This window comes from Elephas maximus, chromosome 20 (assembly GCF_024166365.1).
Source record: "Elephas maximus indicus isolate mEleMax1 chromosome 20, mEleMax1 primary haplotype, whole genome shotgun sequence".
Classification (NCBI taxonomy): domain Eukaryota; kingdom Metazoa; phylum Chordata; class Mammalia; order Proboscidea; family Elephantidae; genus Elephas; species Elephas maximus.
In genome coordinates this window covers 48,692,900-48,712,301 of record NC_064838.1, presented here as the reverse complement: position 1 = coordinate 48,712,301, position 19,402 = coordinate 48,692,900, and the positions used below count along the sequence as shown (strand labels likewise).

General features: G+C 40.7%; 1 pseudogene; it reads left to right on the top strand.

The window, feature by feature from the left end:
• The first annotated feature begins 6,889 nt into the window (after positions 1-6,889).
• The window catches only part of LOC126063616 (E3 ubiquitin-protein ligase SIAH1A-like), a 41,402-nt pseudogene continuing 28,889 nt past the window's right edge, over positions 6,890-19,402 (top strand).

The following is a 19,402-nucleotide window of genomic DNA, read 5'->3' as shown; positions in this document are numbered from 1 at the left end:
CTCTTCACCAGTATCATTTTATGTGTTATAGTCCAGTCTAATCTTTGTCTGAAGAGTTGGCTTCAGGAGTGTTTTAGTTTTGGGCTAACTAAATAGCAACATTCTTGAGATGTAATTTACATGCCACACAATTTACTATTCAGTGGCTTATAGCATGTAGTCGTCCTCGGTATCCACTGGGATTGGTTCCAGAACCCCCATCCCCATCCCCTACTCCCTCCCCCAGGCCTCCACCCTCTTCAGATACCATAATCTTGAGTTGCTCAAATCTCATATAAAATGGCGTAATATATGCATATAGCCTACAGTCGTCCTCCCATATACTTTAAATCATCTTTAGTTTACTTACAATACCTAATACAGCGTAAATGTTATGTAAATGGTTGTTATACAATACTGTATTGTTTACAGAATAATGACGAAGACATGAGGCAAACAAGGCTCAAACAAAGAGCACTGGAGAGAAGCTGAGGATCTGTGAAAAAGTGGAGGCTATAGCAGGGGAGGAGCCCTGGTGGTGCAGTAGTTAGGGGCTGGCTGCTAACCAAAAGGTTGGAAGTTCAAATCCATCAGACGCTTGCCCTGTGAGGCAGTTCTACTCTGTCCTATAGGGTAGCTGTGAGTGGGAATTGCCTGGACTGCAACGGGCTTAGTTTTTTGGTTTGGTACACAGCAGAGGATGCCTACATATCACTTCACTTGCATAGATTCAGTGTAGTGTTTGGCGTGGAGCAAATTCAAGTTTTGCTTTTTGGAACCTTTTTCCCCCCTGAATGTTTTCCATCTGTGGTTGGTTGAATCTGCATAGGCAGAACCCACGAATATGGAGGGCTGACTGTATTCATAGAGCTGAGCAACCATCATCACAGTCAATTTTAGAAAATTTTGTCAGTCTAAAAAGAAACCCCATACCCATTTGTAATAACTCCTCATTTCTCCCTAACCCCACCTCCCTAGCCCTAGCAACCACCAGTCTACTTTCTGTCTCTGGATTTGTCTATTCTGAACATTTCATATAAATGGACATTTCGCATATTGTGGTATTTTGAGACTGACTTCTTTTACTTAACATAACGTTTCCAAGCTTCATCCACGTGTAGCGCGTGTATCAGGACTGACTTCGTTTCTTTTTATTGCTGAATAATGTTCCATTGTATCAATATACCACATTTTATTTATTCACTCATCAGTTGATGTACATTTGGGTTGTTTCGACTTTTTGGCCGTTATGAATAATGCTGCTATGATCATTTGTGGACAAGTTTTTGTGTGGACGTATGTTTTCATTTCTGCTATGTATATACCTAGGAGTAGAACTGTTGAATCAGGTGATAGCTCTGTGCAGCGGCTGATTAACCAGTAAACAAGGTATGCATGGGTTTACGGTAAGCAAGGTACGCATGTGAAATTGTTCACTGCAGATTAGTAAGTAAGCACAAGTAAGCCTGTGCTTACCTTGTTTATTGGGTAATCTGTCCCTGACTCTATGTTTAACCTTTTGAGGAACTGCCAGACTGTTTTTCAAAGCGGTTGCTTTTACATTTACGTTCCCACCATCAGTGTATAAAGGTTTTAATTTCTCCACATCCTTGCGATACTTGTTATTATCTGTCCTTTTGATTATATACTAGTGGTACTTGGACCAGGAGGCAGTCATTCGAAAAGAACAAGGGGGTACTGCATGGTTTAAAGTCAGGCAAGGCATGTGTCAGGGTTATATCCTTTCGCCATACTTATTCAATCTGTGTGCTGAACAAATAATCTGAGAAGCTGGACTATATGTAGAAGAAGATGGCATCAGGACTGGAGGAAGACTCATTAACAACCTGTGATATGCAGATGACACAATCTTGCTTGCTGAAAGTGAAGAGGACTTGAAGCACTTACTAATGAGGATCAACAACTATAGCCTTCAGTATGGACTATACCTCAACATAAAGAAAACAAAAATCCTCACAACTGAACCAATAAGCAAGATCATGATAAATGGAGAAAAGATTGAAGTTGTCAAAGATTTCATTTTACATGGATCCATAATCAATGCCCATGGAAGCAGCAGTCAAGAAATCAAATGACACATTTCACTGGGGAAATCTGCTGCAAAAGATCTCTGTACATTGTTAAAAAGCAAAGATGTCACTTTAAGGACTAAGGTGTGCCTAACCCAAGACATGGTGTTTTCAATACTCTCATGCATGTGAAAGCTGGACAATGAATAAGGAAGACCGATGAAGAACTAAATGCCTTTGAATTATGGTGTTGGTGAAGAATATTAAATATGCCATGGACTGCCAGAAGAACAAAGAAATCCATCTTGGAAGAAGTATAGCCAGAATGCTTATTAGAAGCAAGGATGGCAAGACTTTGTCTCACATACTTTGGACATGTTATCAGGAGGGACCAGTCCCTGGAGAAGGACATCATGCTTGGTAAAGTAGAGCATCATGGAAAAAGGGGAAGAACCTCAATAAGATGGATTGACACAGTGGCTACAACAATGGGCTCAAGCATAACAACGATTGTGAGGATGGCACAGTGCCTGGCAGTGTTTCATTCTGTTGTACGTAGGATCACTATGAGTTGGAACCGACTCCATGGTACCTAACAGTGCCATGAAGAGGTATCTCATTGTGGTTTTGATTTGCATTTCCCTGATGGTTAATGATGTTGAGAACCTTTTTAGTTGCTTATTGGCCATTTGTGCATCTTCTCTGGAGAAATATCTATTCAGATCCTTTGCTCATTTTAACATGGGGTTATTTGTCTTTTTATTATTGAGTTGTAGTAATTCTTACATATTCTAGACAAGTCCTGTATCAGATACATGATTTAAATAATCCTGCAGACTCTGGGGTATAGGGGCTGTCTCTAGTTGTTGGGTACCAGGCCCTAGGCATTTAGAGTGGGTGCATAGTGGCCCCGGGAGTGTGAGAACCTGATAAGGAAGGAGGCTGGAACGTGGACTTAATCAGCTGCTCAAGACAGGGAATTGACTGGCCTCTAGCCAGGGCCTGAAAACTGGGTCAAAACAGCATTCGTGATATATTGTATTACAGTACATTACATGCAGTGAGGTTTTATCTTTAGGTCCTTTTGCTGTTCAGCATAAATATAAGAAGTATTTAGTGAAGAGCTGCTGCCAGTTTACAGAGCATGTTTGCATGAATTAGAGAGAGGTGCTCCTCCTCGGGACTCTTTGCCTCCATCTCAGAAAATTGTCTTAATTTTCTAATTTTGTTAGAACAAATAGCTTTATCTCTGCTTGGAACATATTGGTGACAAACACTCCATCCATGATGGCTGCAGTGGTGGTATCTCTGTGCAGTGTACACCCTGTACAACCCTATTTGGTAGCACTGATTTAGGAGGTAGTGCAAATTGTTAACGCATTCAGCTGCTAACTGAAAGATTGGAGGTTCTAGACCACCCAGAGGTGCTTTGGAAGAAAGGTCTGGCAATCTACTTAAAAAAAAAATCAGCCATTAAATACCCTATAGAGAATAGTCCTACTCTGACACACATGGGGTTGCCATGAGTCAGAGTTCATTTGTTGACAACTGGAATGGACTATCAAATGAGATCTACAAATATTTGTGGTATGCCTTTTAATGTGCAAGTCAAAGCTTTCAAGCTTTTCTAAAATTACTCTTGGGTTGTATTTTAGCTTTGTTTTTAATTCCTAAGTAGGGATGAATCTCACATCTAACATTAGGGCCATCCCTAGAAGGGTGTAGGGCCTGGACCAATTCAATCTGTGAAGCCTGACTAGGATAATGGTACTTGAAAGGAGACTGGACTGTTGGCATACTTCCTTGAGGCTTTGGTTAGAAACAGAAGTTTGAAATTGAGTTGTAGTGATCAGAAAAAAGGAGTGAAGTGCAGGACCATGTGAGGTCCACAGGGACTGCTTCTGTGCCCTAACCAAGGGACAGGCCAGTCTGCAATGATAATAACCGAGTCACCGTGAAACACCACCCAATCATTTTAATTTTGGTCATGGCCTGCAAAGAGGCCAGATGGCTGCTGTTTTAGTTGATTATAATCTCCTGGGTTTCTGCTTTCAGTTCAGTTGAGGTGTTGGGTCCCAATTCAGTTTCATGGCTGCAACTTATCTGGGAACAAGCCAGGATTGAGTCCCATCAAACGTGAGCATTACTAAACAAAGGGTAGTGCTTCCTTGGGCATCTGCTCTGGTTTGTTAGCTTTAGCTTAGAGCACTTTGTCCTTGGCTTACCCAGCTTGGCCCATTGGTGCACCCACCAAAGCACCAAAAACAAAATGGCACTGTGCCTAGTCTAGGTCCTCCTAGAATTTTTGTCTACATATCAAGACTTCACTTGTTGTTTCTCCTGGTACCCTTTCATGGTAGGCTACTGCTGCTTTGAAGAAAATGTTCAGGGAGAGAGCCCCCTTGACTTTAAACCAGATATCCTTGACTTTCCTTCCCAGTATTGGGCTGATGTATGAGGCTTCACCTAACTCAGGGAAGGGTGGGTGAAAATGAAGTAGCCAAAAAACTTGGTTTCTCCCGTCTTTGCTTGGGATATAGATCAAAGGTCTTTAATGCTGAATTTATTAAAGAGGATAATTTGCACTAGTTTTTGAACTACAGTAATTCCCTCCACTGTGAATCTTCCCCGTCAGATGACCAGATACATTGGCAGTGGGGAATGGCTCATACGTCCCCGTGTCTCACAACGAGTTAACTCAATGCCTAATGTGAAGTAGGTACTCAGTAATCGTTGGTTAGAAGTAAAATGCAGGTCATCTGGCATTTGAAGATCTTCATAGAATTCCAAGGTATGCTTGTGAGGGGACCCTAATCTATGATAAGTACTTTAGCAAATATGTAGGAGCCTTGGTGGTGCAGTGGTTAAGAGCTCAGCTGCAAACCAAAGGTGGGTGGTTCGAGCCCATCCAGTAGCTTCATGGGAGAAAGACATGGCAATCTGCTTCTGTAAAGATTGCAGCCTAGAAAATCCTATGAGTCAGTTCTACTCTGTGAGATAGGGTCGTTATGAGTTGGAACTGACTTGACAGCACAAAACAACATAGCAAATGTGTAGACGATACATGATCCTAGTTGAAAGGAAATTAAAATATGCCTAAGAATCCTTTATTGGGGAAAAACATCTAAAACGTATGTTGAGCACCAACCAGGTATAAGAGACAATAGAGAGAAATCGAGCTGAAAGGAGCTTAGTGATAATGTAGTCTACCCTGACATCCTTTTTCTTTCACAAAATGGCTAGAGTTAACTCTTTCTTTTTATAGACCCAACAATGGAAACTCAAAGGTGTTAGAATTTTTCATAATTAGTTAACATCAGGCTGGCATTGGGGGACTAGTCTGAGACAGATCTCATTGTCCTCTCCACACCTGTATTGTGTCTGCTCTTCAGATGTCAGAGACAGGTGTGGTGAGTTCATGGAATAGTTCAGCTTATTGACTTCACATCTGCCTTCAGAAGGTTGCTAGCCTGGAGTGTAGGAACAGTGGTTCTCTTAGATTTTATTTCTAATTCTTAGTACATGTGCTTTTATACTCTTTAACAATCAGATGTTTCATATACAGGTATATCTGATATGGGCCCAAATGTCCGGTTTCTTTTTCCACAGTTAGCCTCTCCTCTTTCAGAGTTAGCCCTTCCTTTCTGGCTACTTCCAACAACATGTCTCCAGCTGTGGCTCCATCCATATTTCTTGGGTCCACTTGGAATAGGTTCAGAAAACCCTAAAAGATACTTTGATGATCCCAAAGGCTGTGTTGGTGGAAGAGCCTAGCATGGGTCATGGGTCTGCCCTTCCATGTTGATTAAATTATCATTGCTTTTGGCATAAATTGTTCAATCATTTTCTTGGCATTGGTCCCCAAGAGCCACTTGGCATACTTAAAGCCAGAATTAGTTTCCTTTTTTTTTCTTAAATTGTGCTTTAAGTGAAAGTTTACAAATCAAGTCAGTCTCTCATACAAAAACTTGTATACACCTTGTTGTGTACTCTGAGTTGCTCTCCCCCTAATGAGATGGCATACTCCTCTTTTCCACCCTGTATTTCCTGTGTCCATTCAGCCAGCTTCTGTCCCCCTCTGCCTTCTCATCTCCCCAGACAGGAGTTGCCCACATAGTCTCATGTGTCTACTTGAGCCAAGAAGCTCATTCCTCACCAGTATCATTTTCTGTCTTATAGTCCATTCCAATCCCTGTCTGAAGAGTTGGCTTTGGGAGTGGTTTCAGTCTCAGGCTAACAGAAGGTCCAGGGACCATGACCTCCAGGGTCCTTCTAGTCTCTGTCAGACCATTACATCTGGTCTTTTTATGAGGATTTGGGATCTGCATCTCACAGCTCACCTGCTCCATCAGGGATTCTCTGTTGTATTCCCTGTCAGGGCAGTCTTCGGTTGTAGCCAGGTACCATCTAGTTCTTCTGGTCTCAGGCTGATGTAGTCTCTGATTTCTGTGGCCCTTTCTGTTTCTTGGGCTCATAATTACCTTGTGTCTTTGTTGTTCTTCATGCTTCTTTGCTCCAGGTGGGCTGAGACAAATTAATGCATCTTAGATGGCTGCTTGCTTAAAGCCAGAACTTTGATTGGCGTCTCTATGGGGAGCTTTAATCCACCTCCATCACCTTGTAATTATAACCTTATGAATTATACATTCATAAAGATGGTGACATTATGTGTGAGATACACAGTTTTTTCCCATCTAATTTTCTATAATATGGAACTACCAATCACAGAGTCCTTACCCACACCTTTAGTATTACTTGAACTCCTTGGGGTATTTTTTTTCCAGATGGCTGACGGCCATTCTGAGTTGGCGGGAGTAAGAAGACTATCTGGGGCAGGTTGTGGAAGGGAACTCTTCATTTAGCATCTACTCTCCGCCAGGATGGCGGTAGACACGTTTTCTTTAGTCCTTACCACCCTGCCTGAAGTGTCTTTTCAGTTAAGGCTCACGGAGGTTTGAATCACTCAGGGTCACATTCTTGTCATTGCATCCCTCTGGGAACAGTGTTTTTTTTTTTAAATAATGAGTGTTATTTACTTATTTATTTATTTTTGTATACATATATACTGCATTTCTAAAATTGACCATGGGAAGATTTTAGATTATTACCATGGCAAATAGAATAGAAACCAAATTTTCCATTTATTTCCTTTCTTTACTCAAGAGGTACACTATTGGGGCTGTTGGTTTAAAAGTTGAGCTTACTGAAGATCTGTCCACCAAGAAGTGGATTAAAAGTCTTTGGCAGTGGCTACACTGGTCCCGAACTGCATTATCAGGGGTTCTATGTTCCACCACCCTGTCTGTCAATTCGTCATACTGTGGCGGCTTGTCTATTGCTATAATACTGAAAGCTATGCCACTAGTATTTTGAATACAGCAGGGTCGCCAGTGGGGGACAGGTTTTATTCAGTAGAGCTTCCAAACCAAGACAGACTAGGAAGAAGGGCCTGGTGATCTACATCTGAAAATTAGCCAATGAAAACCCTATGGATCACAACAGAATATTGTCCTATAAAGAGCTGGAAGATGAGCCCCTAGTTTGGAAGGCACAAATACACAATGGATTCAAGCATATTAATGATTGTGAAGATGGCCCAGGACCAGCAGTGTTTCATTCTGTTGTATATGGGGTCACCATGAGTCAGAGCCACCTTGATGACAGCTAAGAACAACATGTTCCATTAAGGTCAAGATTTTAAGTTGAGTAAACTTTGAGGGGAAACCCTGGTGACGTAGTGGTTAAGTCCTACAGCTGCTACCCAAAAGGTCAGCAGTTGGAATCCACCAGGCACTCCTTGGAAAATCTATGGGGCAGTTCTACTCTGCCCTGTAGGGTCACTATGAGTCGGAATCGACTCGACGGCAGCAGGTTTGGTTTTTGGTTTTAAACTTTGAGGCTTGTCAACTGGTCAAAACTAGAATCAGCCATCTAGGAAGTGGAAGCCACTAGGGTCTGTAGCAAGCAGTCAAGTTACTGATACAATTCATTGCACACTTGGTTGCCTCCTTTATTCAAGCATTTATTGAGCACATATTTTGTGGCAGAACCTGGAGTGAAAAAAATAAGACCACCTTGGCCCCAAGATGCTTATAGCTTGATTGAAGATGGATCTGTAACCAAGCACACCCGGAAGCAGGCTACATATTCACCTCTCCTCTTCCTTCGTTCTTTCCCCTTTTTCCTCTTTTTTTTTGCCACAGACCTGGCATGACCATAGCACTCACACGATTTCTTTGGTACCACAATAAACCTCCAGGATTTGCCTACTGGAGAGATCAACTGTGGTTCTGTGGTGACCGGGGCTCATCTCGCTTTCATCCCTTTGGCTCACCAGGACTGATTACAGAAAAGAACCTGACTCTCAGCCCTCACAGTACCCATTGTCAACCAAAGTAGCCCAAGGAAATAGCTCATGGGCTAAATAACTAGGCACTCAAAGAATTCCATTACATAAAAGACCACAAACTGAACAACCCTTTGAAACTGAGCTATTGGAACAGATGGATCAAAGACTTAAATACGGATGATAAATTTGAGATAAGGAATGATGTTGGCAGCATAAAGCAAGAGCAAGAAATCTAAGAACCAAGTAGAAATAGATGAGAAAAGCACAAAGAATGTATATATGGAGGATAAACAGAAATAGATACAGCTGAAAGACTAGATGAAGGAAACAGAAAAGTATAAAGAGAAAGCATAAAAGAAAATGTAAGCTATGAAAGATTCAATGTCTGAGAGACAAAAGAGAAAGGTGGGGACTATGGCTCATTAAAGAGAAGTGGCCAGCCTTAGCGTTGCCAGGTCTTTTTTTTTTTTCCCTGAGAGAAGCTAAAATTCCATTATATAATTTTGGTTTCAACTTTTCTAAGTTCTATGCAGATCAAACAATGCCTCTGTGGATGATAAGGCCATGGGGCGCCACCTGCGACCTCCAATAAAGCCAACTCTCTTCTTCCTGCTTCATCCTCCCATCCACCTGGATGTGTGATATATTTGATCTTGCAAGAAGAGAATGCTTCTTCATGCATATTGCCTATCTAGACCACATAATGTCACCCTAAAAGTATACAACTGTATAAAACTATATTAAATGGTATGCCTAAAATCACAATGACCCATGCACAACTCCTGAATTTGGAGAATATGTGCTGTGGTCCAACACAGTACACGAAGGATTGGTGACAGGAGTGGGGAAAGTTCTGCTGTTTCCAGTGAGCAATGACAGCTTAGGTCACCTCCCCTAATATGCCATTTCTTTAATGGAATGTGTGGGTTTATATGGATGGCCGGGCCTGCTGGCATCCCTGGACAACAGTTCTTTTTATTGTTTAAAAGCCCAAATTGCCTGATAGATGGCATAGATCATCTAATATCAGCGTATTTCACAGGCCTTTCATCTTTGGCTTCTAGCTGTCATACTGCCCAAGGGCGGCCCCCAAGCACCTTTTCCTGGTTTGGAGGGAGGAGGCAGTAAAGTTGAGCAGTCACCTAAATGGCTAGTACAGCCTTGAAGGGCTCTGTCAGCCTTGCAGATCGCGAGTCTCAGTGCAAATTGCAATCAGTTGTGCATGCTATGAGACGAGCAATGATTTTTGACTAAGCAGACCCATGTGGAGGTGGAGAGGTGAACAAAATCCATGACAATGCAGGCACACTGGATTTCCTTATTAGGAATCTGGGACTTTCATATGCAGCAAAACAAAATGGCCTGAATTTGGGGCTCCTTTCTCTGATCCTCTTTGGAAGAAACACTTCTTGGTGGCTGCTCCTATGCTGAATTATTTCGAATGAAAATAGTGGCAGACCCTTCTTCGTCTGCCATAGGGCAAAGAACAGAATGTGCATAGGATCAGCCCCTGAATCCAGTCAACCAGATGCCATCAAGTCGACTTCAGCTCATGGCGACCCCATGTGTTTCAGAGCAAAACTGTGTTCCATAAGGTTTTCAGTGACTGATTTTTTGAAGTAGGTGGCCAGGCCTTTCTTCCCAGGTGCTTCTGGGTGAACTTGAACTGCTAACCTTTCAGTTAGCAGCCAAGCACACTCATCATGTGTACCACCCAGAGAGTCCCTAGGCCCTGTACTCACCAATGTATGTTTCCTGGTGCTGGAAATAAGGGGCTTAAAAGAGGGACTGGAGGGACAGTCCCACTCACCTGTTTCCAGATGACCCTGCAGTCTTTAATTAAGGGATAACCTTGGGGTCTATGGGAATAAGCTTTGGGGGTCAGTGAACCATCCAAAATCATATGCAAAATTTTGGCGCATTTTTCTGGTGAGTCCCTATGTTTTCCCGGATTCCCAGAGGTGTTTGTGAAACCAAAATGGTGAAATCACAATTCCCTTTGGGAATCAGAAAGAATAATGGCCCTAAAAACAGGGGAAAGAGTTGTCTTTTTCTTCATCTACCTTCTGCACCCACCCAGTGGCAGTCCTATCACCTCCATCCGCTGCTTTGGGCCACCCACATATACAGGTCATTAGATTGGGGTACCTTGACAAGCCTCGTTGAGTTGGCTGAACTCTAGGAAGTGGTGAGTTGAGTTTCTAAATGTAGGAATGTCATTGGCTCTTACACTGGTTGTTGGTGAAAATCTGTTTTGAGGGTTTGCTATGCATCAGCTATGCTGGTGAGCACTGTACATGAGCTGTTTTTATTGACACAACAACCTTATGGGACAGATATTGTTGTCCTCACCTAAGATGTGAGGCAGTCTGCACTGCCAATATTACAGTCCGGTAGAGGTTCCTGTCTTCAGAGAGGGCCTAAAATGCAAAACAAAACAAAACACAACATGAGCGGTTCTCACCTTTGCTCCGATGGGTTTAAAGAAAAAAGAAAAAAAAAGCTTGTTGAATTCTCCTTGTGTGCCACTAGATGGCGGTGTGCCAAAGGCTATTTTCCACCAGGATGCTAACGGGTGTGGAATGCCCATAAGGTTTGCTCTGGGGTGTAAAAATTTGCCTAGTTTTAGAAAGAAGAGTCCTAGAAGTGAACTTGGAACCTTCTCTAACCTTCCTTCCCACATGCCACCTCGCTCCAGCACAATTCAGACGGAATGTTTCATATTTTGGCTAAATAATTCATCTTGTAACACTGTCTGCCTACCTCTGTTCCCTGGCCTAATTTGGGGTTTTCATCTGCAGAACGCTTGTACGGATGTGATTACTGCATCCTCGGCATGTCACAAGTACCACAGTGATGGAAAGGCATTTCATCCTGACAAAAGTCTTTACAGCGTCTTCTTAGGGCCCACAGATTCTAATGCAGTCGTGCAGAGCCTACAAGCATGTGTTGAAACATTTTATTTAATTGCTGAAATCGGTAATGAGTCAAGAATATTATGATCTGTTATATCTTTCCCTAAAACCACCAGTTGGCCTCCAGTCCATTCTGAGATTCTGACTTATGGCCGCCCCGTGTGTATTAGAGTGGAACTGTGCTCTATAGGGTTTTCAGAAGCTGATATATTTTCCCCTATCATATACTTTATCCTTTTAAAATAAATTCTGCTTGAGTATTCCCTGCTATTATCGATAGCTTTCAGACACCTCCTCAAATGCAGGCAAACAATCACAATGTGTTTTATATCCCTAGGAACCGGCCCTTTAGCAGCCATACGTGAGCACTACAGTGAGGCCAAAGTAATCTCATTCAATTATTAGTTTTTCTTTAATCAGTTGTACAACTTTAATGGCTGTTGCTATTGCCGCGGGGCCTTAAGTGTATTTTTATTGCACCCTTTCCAGCAGTTAGACACCGAGACGAGTCTTTCTTTGCTCTAAAGAGCCTCATCTAAAATCTTATATAATTCACGTACTAAACGGGTAAACTGGAATGGTCCCTCTTCTCTCTTACATAGGAGTTTAAAACATAATGGGATTATTGAATGGTTGGATCCTCTTCCTTCTTGTACGTGCCTGATGAAAACATTCTACAGTTTTGAGTTGTTTGTTCCCAGGAGAGAATTAACTGCCAGGTATGAGCCATTGCAGGTGACATATGTTCAGGGCTCTTTGAAATTCCTCTACAGACCCATAGCAAAGAGTTTTTGGTTATATGGAGTACAGTCTCAGTTCTAAATAATCTGTAGGATCCTGTTTTGAGGCTCCCATTAATAACCAACCAGTTGCCATTGAGTCGACCCTGACTCATGGTGACCCCATGTGTGTAAGAGTAGAACTGTGCTCCACAGGGATTTCAGTGGTTGATTTTTTGGAAGTAGATAGCCAGGACTTTCTTTTAAGGTGCCTCTGGATGAACTCAAACCCCCAACTTTACGGTTAGCAGCCAAGCTTATTAACCATTGGTGCCACCCAGGGACTCCTCCCATTAATAGCACCTGTATTATCAGATTGCTCTGTTTCCACAGCCTTTCCTTTGGAGCACATAGATAAGCACTATTATGACTTAGGGTATTTTTGCATCTACTAGAAAACATGCACTATCCCATTTTGTTAGTAGGATAATGAATATCAAAGTGCTTTTCTTAACTAAGTATACTTTTATTCACTATTTCTGTGGAGCAAACTGTGCTGTTGGACTTCCTATTACACAACGTACATAAAAAAACAAAACAAGCAAACAAAAAAACCCAAGCCTGTCGCCGTTGATCCCAACTCATACAGAATCCTTAAAATTGTCATTGTATGCTGTTCACACCTGTTCCCCTAACAGCATCTACTTTCAGACTCCCCATCTTCCAGCATGTTGTTTCTTTGTGTTGTCTCCTTGTAGTTGCTGAGTTGAGTATAATTTCATGGTCACAGCAGTTTCTTTTGTTTTTCCCCCTTGTGCCTAAAATCCACTCTCATTTCACCCCACTGGCAGCCATGCTAACGCATTTAATAATACGTCCTTAGACATACTATTATGTATTTCCATTTATGTAAATGGTTCCATATTATGGATCTCATTCTTGCCCTCTACTCAATGCTTGTTTAAGATGTATACACAGCCGCGTGGTTGTGTCTTATTCACGGCATTTAATTGCAGCAAGGTGTTCCAGAGTATGCATCCACCACCCTTCCTGTATCTGACCCCCTAGTGACCATCACTGGATCAGTTAAGGCAACGTTAGCTGATGGCACAAGCATAGTAAGTTTATTATTGTTGTTGTTGTTAGTTGCTGTCAAGTTGGCTCCAACTCACAGCGACCTTATGTACAACAGGATGAAACATTGTCCGCTTCTGCACCATTCCTCAAGGTCTTTGGTATGTTTGAGCCTGTTGTTAAGCCACCCCGTCAATCCATCTCATGGAGGATTTCCCTTGTTTTCGCTGACCCTCTACTTTACCAGCCATACTCTTCTTTTCTAGCCATTAGTCTTTTCTGATAACACGTCCAAAGTAAGCAAGATGAAGTCTCACCATCTCCGCTTCTAAGAAGCATTCCAGCAGTACTTCCTCCCAGACGGATTTGTTTGTTCTGGCAGTCTATGGTATATTCAGTATTCTTCGCCACCACCAATTCAAATGTGTCAGTTCTTCAGTCTTCCTTTTTCATGTCCAGTTTTCACATGCATATAAGACGATTGAAAATACCATGGCTTATGTCAGGCACACCTTAGTCATTAAAGTGACATCTTTGCTTTTTGACACTTTAAAGAAAGCTTTTGCAGCAGATTTTCCCAATGTAATATGTCATTTGATTTCTTGATTGCTGCTTCCATGGGCATTGATTGTTGATCCAAGTAGAATAAAATCCTTGACAACTTCAACTGGCGAAAAACAAGGCTCCAGGAATTGATGGGATACCAATTGAGATGCTTTTACAAACAGAGCAATACTGCAAGCACTTATTCATGTATGTCAAGAAATTTGGAAGACAGCTACCTGGCCAGCCAACTGGAAGAGATCCGTATTTGTGGCCATTCCAAAGAAAAGTGATCAAACGGAATGCAGAAATTATTGAACAAGATCATTCAATCAAAATTTTGCTGAAGGTAGTTCAAAAACGGCTGCAACCATATATTGACAGGTAACTGCCAGAAATTCAGGCCAGATTCAGGAGAGGACATGAAATGAGGAATGCATTGCTGCTGATGTTTACTTGTGTTTTATTGACTACACAAAGGCATTCGACTATGTGGATCATAACAAATTATGAATAACATTACGAAGAATGGATATCCTGAAACACTTAATTGTACTCATGTAGAACCTATACATGTATCAAGAGGCAGTCATTTGAATATTACAAGGGATACTGAATGATTTAAAATCGGAAAAGGTATGTGGCAGGGTTGTATCCCCTCACCATACTTATTCAATCTGTATGCTGAACAAATAATCTGAGAAACTGGGCTGTATGAAGATTGTGGTGTCAGGATTGGAAGAAGACTCATTAACAATCTGTGCTACGTAAATGATACGACCTTGCTTGTTGAAAATGAAGAGGACTTGAAGTTTACTGTTAGAAGTATCAGAATAGTTGTTGATAGTAGGCATCTCCCTTCCAAAGCAGTACTCTAGGGATCCCGGCACCTATCTTGTAGCTCTGCTATCTTCAAGCCAGAGCCTCAAATTAGTTCAGTCATGGCCGAAGAAGTAAAATTGGAACAGACCTGAATTTTTAAAAATTTTTTTAAAAATTTGGGTGAACGGTAACTGGAACAGGAGAAATTACTGGTCAAAACCCTGGAATGGGAGACTCAGAAGTGGCATAGTGAGCCCTTTCAGGAGCCTGATGGTGGAGATTGGATTGTTGCCAGGACTGTGGTTAGCAAAACACATTCAAAACGCTTGGTTGGCTGCCATCTTTGAGCAGGGCGCCACTGTTTCCAACTCTGCCGGTCAAGGTATTTGGTTGCTATGCAAAGTGCACACTGCGCGTGTTTCCTAGAGGGAAATTAAGTTTCTAGCAGGGCTTCAACCTGTAATTTTTCCTGTTCCAATTATCGTTCTGCTTCACCCACATTTTAAAAATTCAAGACTGTTCGGGTTTTACTTTGTTGGTGAGGACTGAACCAGGCAGAACTGGTTAGAAGCCCTGCTTCTATCAAAGTTTCTGAGGCTACCAAGCCTGTCTGTAATGATCAGGATGGGCAGAAAGCACTGCGGATTGCACCTGGGAGGACCCTCTGGGCCACGCCTGCAGGGGTGCATGCTTATCAAAGCTTGGTTATAGGCCACAGCTAATGCCAGGGAAGCTGGAAAGTTATTGTAAATGATATTGCTTTTTAAATTCAGTTTTTCGATTGCTATATACAATTGATTTTTACATGTTGACCTCATATCCTATGACCTTACTAAATTAACTTGTTAGTTCTAGTAGTAGTTTTATAAATTCCTTAAATTTTTTACATAGACAATTATGGGTCTGTGAATAGAGAAAATTTGACTTCTTCCTTTCTGATTTTTATGCTTTTCTTTTTCTTGCCTCATTGCAGTGTCTTTGATTTCTAGTACAATATTGAATAGAAGTGGTGAGAATGGACATCCTTGCTTTGTCATTGCCTGTAGGGAGAAAGCATTCAGCATTTCCTTACCGAGTATGACATTAGCTGTAGGCCTTTTGCTGATTTTTGGTTTGATTTTTTGTCAGGTTGAGGAAATTCCTTTCTATTACTAATATGTTGAGAGTTTTTAATCATGAATAGGTGTTGAATTTTGTCAAATGCTTTTTCTATATCTTTTGAAATAATTGGTTTTTTTTTTTTTCTTTTTTCAAATCTTAAACCAACTTTGCACTCGGCATAAACCCCTTTTCTTCATAGCGTGTTACCCTTTCTATATAATGCTGAATTTGATTTATTACTATTTTGTTAAAGGATTTTTACATGGGTGGTCATGAGAGGTATAGATCTGTATTCTTTTTTTGTATTGTCTTTGTCTAGCATTGGTATTAGAATACTGGCCTTATAAAATGAGTTGGGAAGCGATCCCACCTCATCTACTTTCTGAAAGAGTTTATGTGAGACAGGTTTTTGTTTTTTTTTATATAGGTGTTATTTATTTCTTAAATTTCTCACAGACTATGCTAATATAACCATCTGGGCCTAGAGTCTTCTTTGTGGGAAGATTTTGATAAAAGTCCGTTTATTTAATAGATACACGTATTTGATAGCTATAGGTATCTTATTTCTTCTTTTATCAACTTTAATGTATTACATTTTTTCATGGAACTTGTCCATTTTATCTAAATTATTTAATTTATTGTCATAAAGTTGTTGATAATGTTCCCTTATACTTTTAGTGTCTTTTATTCCTGATATTAATAATTTGTATTCTCTCTTTTTATTTTCTTTATTGGTAGAGCTGGGGTTTATCAGTTTTTTCATCTTCTTTTGGAACCGGTTTTTCGTTTTCTTGATCTTCTCTATGGTTTTTCTACTTTCTCTATTATTTGTCTATGTTGTTCTTTATTATTTTCTCTATTTCATCTATTTAGTCTCATTCATATTTCTTCCTCTATACTTACTTGGGTTTATTTGTTTTTTTTCCTAACTACTTAACATGGACCCTTAATATCATTGATTTATGACCTTTCTTCTTTTCTAAAATAAACATTTATAGCTATATACTTTTCTTGTAAGCCTTTAAGCCCTATTTTAGGTGCATCCCACACATTTTTATATGTTTTATTTTCATTATTATAAGTTCAAAATATTGTCTAATTTCCTTTGATTTCTTTGTTTACTGGTTATTCGGAAATGTGTTGTTTAATTTCAGCTAGCTGGTGTTATGGATTGAATTGTGTCCCCCAAAAATATGTGTTGTAAATTCTAAACTCTATGCCTGTGCTTATAATCCCATTTGGGAATGATTTTTCTGCTATGTTAATGAGGCAGGACTAGTGTAAAGTGTGTCTTGAGTTAGCCTTTTACAAGGAATAAAAGGAGCAAGTTAGGAAAGCAGAGACTGGGAAGACACATGCCAAGCCAAATGAAGATCGCCCAGGAGCAGAAACTTAAATGTTTATCTGAAAATGTCTTTATTTTGCCTTCATCCTTGAGGGATATTTCCATTGGATATAGAATTCTGGGTTGATAGTTGGAAGATGTCATTCCACTGACTTTTGACTTCCATTGTTTTTAATGAGAAGCCAACCATCATTTCTATTTTTGCTTCCCTGTGTCAAAAGTATGCTTTTTGTCTGGCTGATTTCAAGATTTTCTCTTTATCTTTTGTTTTCAGCAGTTGAATATGATGTGTCTAGCCGTGGTTCATTTGTATTTATCCTGCTTGGGACTCACTAAACTTCTTCAATCTGCAAATTTACAGTTTTCACCAAATTTGGAAAATTTGGACTATTATTTCTTCAAATATTTTGTGCCTTGTCTCTGCCTTCTCTCTCAGATTTCAATTACACCTATGTTAGGCCTTTTAATGTTTTCCCACAGGTCACTTTTTTTCTCTCATCTGAAATCTACTGTTAGGTCCACCCAGTAAATATTTTGAACCATTCTGATTGCCAAATCTTCCTAAAACATTACTGTCATTATTCTGTTATTTAAGAATCTACAGTATTCATTTTATTGTATGTAAATTAGACCTCAAGGTGGAAAAAAAACTGTGGTGGTTCCCTAATGAGTACTAAATACAGACCAAATACCTTATCTTGACACTCAAAGCTTTCTGAAACCGCTATCTGTATTGCCTATGTATGTTTATAAAAAAAAAAAAAATCACCTAAAGGATACAGAAGAGACTGATAACATTGATTTCTTTCAGGGATGGAATTGAGTGATTCTAAGACAGTCATGGAAGGGAAACTTTTCAACATTTATTTTAGAAATTTGAATCAATTTAAAATGTATTTATTTTTTCCAACAACAGCAATAACACCCTACAGGACACAATTCTGTCCTCCTTTCTGATCAGTCATCTCTCCCATTCCTGGACAGCACATTTGCCCCTCCAGTCTGATCATTGCACCCAGATTGCTCTTCTCCCTGAACTCTATGCTCCTTTTCTGCAACATGCATCCAAGGCCTTACGTGCCTTCGAGACCCGACTTGCACCTCCGTTTATGAAGCATTCTGTGTTAACACTCTGTCAGTTACAAATTCCAGCCTTTGGTCAAGAAAGCATGCAGACAGAGCTGGTCTCAGGGGTGACTACACTGAGGAACCTAGATGTCATCGGTACTCCTTAGCCTTGGTCTCTGCCTCTCTGTGCACACTGACTTTGTTTTCCCAGGACCCCTGTACAGAAGAAAGTGGAACCAAAATTTGAGGCAGCTCTGGACTTACATTGTAAAAACTTACCCTGTGAAAGTCTCATGATTAGACGGGGAAAGAGCATTTCCTTGACAACTTCAGTGAGAACAGTCCTAGGGAGAGGCTCAGATTGGCCTTGCTTTGACTGGGGCAAGGGCATGTGATGTGATAAACAGTGAATGAGCTCAGCCTGTGATTGGCAGGCTGACCAGAACTCTATGGCTGGAGCAGGGTGGAATAGGGGAACAGTTCTCCAAAAGGAATGGAAAAGACAAGGTTACAACTTGTTTTGACAAAATATCAGTACATACCCACTATTCCTTCCCTGACAACTGCCACTCCCACTGGCCTGTCTATACCTCCCAGAGTACTCTTTAACATCACAGGTTTGGGCCATTATACCAAGTATGATTGTGTCCTTTAAATTTTGATATGGGAAAGTCTTGTTTCCCCCAACTAAATTTTAATCTCTATGAAATCAAGGTTATAAACCTTGAAAACCCCAACAATCCTGGCACAGATGTGATCTTGGGTGTTTTCTAACGCTCACATCAACGCTAAGGTTGAATGCAAGATGCTTTAGTGTGCTGTAGTGTGGCTCCTTGGAGGACTCTCTCTGGGCAAAAGAGCAACAGGAAGGGAAGACAGTACTTGGGCTGAATTTCAGGGTAACCACAATGAGTAGTTTCTGATGTTAGCATTGCGCTGGACTGCCTCCTCCCTAAATTAAACCAAAACAGTTGTTGTCTAGTCAGTTCTGACTCATAATGACCCCATGTGTGTCAGAGTAGAACTGACATACTCCATAGGGTTTTCAATGGCTGATTTTTCCCACTAGAATTAGATCACTAGGCCTTTCTTCTGAGGTGCTTCTGGGTAAACTCAAATCTCTAACCTTTTAGTTAGCAGCGAAAACGTTAACCGTTGGGACCATTCAGTAACTCCTCTTCCCTAAACTTGTGTCACTATTCGCGAATGACAGTTTAGTCTATATTGTGACCTCCTTATAACTTTTGCCGTGTAATAGGTATATGATATGGATATTATACTTTAATAGCTACCATCTTTAATGTCTTCAGACCCATTAATGCTATTTGAATCACTATCCTTGTCCTTGTAGAAAAAATTACAACAGGCAGTAGCTCACCTTCGCTTAATGGACTTGAAACCAAGAAATTGATTAACTGAGTAAGGTTATTTCAGACTTGCAGCGAAATTATTTATGA